Raw genomic sequence first — 2,648 nt, 5'->3', positions numbered from 1 at the left:
TGCTTGTGTACAAGTGGCAGGCCGGCGCCAGGCCGAACGGCAGGTGTGGCCAAAAGAGCGTCTGCCCCCGCCACCGCATAGCCAGATAAGTGTGCTCCCGTTCGTGGAGTGATAGCTGCCAGTACCCGCTCTTGTCATCCGTGGTGTACAGCCAATCTTCCGGTAAGAGGTAGCTAGGGACTTCTGCCAGTCGTTCATACTTCACAGGCCGGTACCTCAAGAAACAGTTAATGTACATCGGGTTAATACAGAGTCGCAGCTTGCCGTCTTTTTCCACCACCCGCAAGCCATTAACTACCGTGGGGGGAGGCGCGTCGGCTGGCCATTCCCGTATCACTCCTCGGTCCAGGGCCTTTCTCAATTCGGCTGTAACAAACTCATGGTGCTGAGTCGCGCTGCGATGGTTAGGAAACTGCACGGCCCACGGCCGGTCACCCGCCATCATAAAGTCTAGGTCGCAATCCGGCGCCGCGACCCGCAGCATTTCACGCACTATAGCTAGCTTGCGTCCCCGCTCCGGGGCTAGTTCTTGCCCTGGGTAGTCGCACGCCACCCACTCCAGCTGGATCCCGCCCCGCAGGTATTCTAGCCACTGTTTCTGTTTGTCCGTTAGGGGCCGGCCTTCGTTAGCTGCCTGAAAGAACGCTCGCCACACTGCAACATGTAGCCGTATCCTTCCGGGTTGGAAGTCTTCGGGGTCAGGGAGCAAACGGACGACCTCTTCGAGAAACTCCTGTTCATCCCGCGGATCTACCGCATCCTGCTGCCCCAGTCGCTGTAACCTCTGCCAGGCTTCCTGTAGCAGCTGGAGTGCTTCCCTACCCGCGGCGTTGTGGGCACTCCCTTCCCGGGCCGGTGCTAGTCCGCCGCCTCTGGGTTTCCGCCCTGTCGGCTGGTCACTCACCCACTGGTCGTCTTCGCAAGGGTCATCTTCCAACGACACCAACTCGGTCGGATCCCTTCCGTCGCCATCCTGAGTGTCTGCCGGGTAACCCACGTCTGGTGTCCTGTCATCATCCCTTGACGTTCCCTGCGTGCTCTCAGTCGACCTGGTTAGCATAGGCCTCTGGGCTTGGGTCTCCTATAAGCCGAATAATAACCGGTGGGGGCGGGAAACAAGATACGATGGTCTTTGAGCTTACACTTAGGTGTCCAAAAGGCAGAGCTGCCCCCTACCGTAACCAGATCCGCACCGCTGTCCCCAGTCCTGGAAGGCAGTCACAAGCCGCCCGTCCAACACCTGGACGGCGACGGGCTTTATTCCAGCCGCCACCGACAGAACCGACCCACCAGCAGCTATCTTCCCGCCGATTGTCTTGTTTCCCGCGCCCCTGACTACAACTTATACCTTGCGCATCGCTTCATTGCGGCTAACCAGGGCGTCCACCAGCTGAGTCACTTGCTCTGCCTCCGTTGCCGGGTGTTTAAACCGGCAGGGCTGCCCCGTCTGTGCCCGGGCACAGCGCCCGTTCCACGCGTGGGTAATGCAGAGTTTGCTTCCATCCACGTTGCCGCGGTACGCAATCTCCGAGATTGACCCAGAGCCCACACCCTGGAATCCCCGCCGGTCTAGCTCCTGATTGACCGCTGCCACCACGCTAGCAGGTGGGCCCAGGCGCTGCACTCCGCGGCCCCCGGCGTGAGGCGCTCCCAGCCCCGCGTCCCGAGGGGGGGCCTGAAAGCCCCCACCCACTTGTCCCCAACCAGCGGTCCTCTGCTCTGGGCGGCCGGGGGCCCCCGGCGNCCGCCCTTCCCCTGCTGCGCCGGGGCCCCACAACAGCTTGCGGTCGCCACCGTCCCCTCCCCCGTGCTTCAGGATATTCTCCGCCATCCTGTCATGACCATCGTGGATTCTCTGGGCCGCGCGCATCAACAGGATCACGGCCGGCCAGGCGCGCTGCTTCATCTCCAGAAACGTCGGCGTGCTCACGTTCACGGCCTGGAGTGCCGCCTCCAACCAGTGCAGCCGTGCATCACGAGCCCGCATCTTCAACGTCGCCAGACTCGTCTCCACCCAGCCCCACTGTACCAGGTGTCCCGTAACCTGCCCTACAAAGCGCTCCTTCGAGGCCTGCTTGGCCTGCTGACCTATAAACTTAAGCACTCCGCGACGATGCGGCTCTATTGCATTACTAAAGCACGCACGCAGCTCAGTGACCAGCCCTGGGCCCACATTGGCCAAAGCGTCTACAACCGCCTCTTCCGCCTGCTCCAGCATCGCCGATACCGCGGATTTCACCACCCGCAGCCCGCATGGGCCTTCCGTCATGGCCCCAGCCTGGGCCATGACGGTCGCCCACAGCTGGGCGTTGGGGACGCGGTCCGCCTCCTCGAGATTCAGCGCCTTCCGAGCGGCCCTAAGTGCCTCCTTACGGCGGCTGTGAGCCTCCTGGACGTCCTTTTCTGTGACAACGCTGTAAAACGCTGGCTGCCCTACCGGGCCAGCAGCGGCCACCTGGTGCATTGTGGCTGCCCCCGCGTTGTTGGGCTGCTTTCCTCGAGGCCCCACGTTCGGCCCCTCGCCCAACTGCTGCTGCTGCTCCCCCTCTCCCTCTTCCTGGAGTTCTTCGCGCAGCAGTTGCATCCAGCCTTCCATGCCGTACCGCCTGATAAACCGCGCCGCGCTCCGCCTATCTTCACGCTCCGGG

Source organism: Volvox carteri, assembly GCF_000143455.1.
Source record: "Volvox carteri f. nagariensis unplaced genomic scaffold VOLCAscaffold_37, whole genome shotgun sequence".
Classification (NCBI taxonomy): domain Eukaryota; kingdom Viridiplantae; phylum Chlorophyta; class Chlorophyceae; order Chlamydomonadales; family Volvocaceae; genus Volvox; species Volvox carteri.
The sequence above is the reverse complement of the archived record's forward strand: the minus strand, read 5'-3'. Positions refer to the sequence as shown.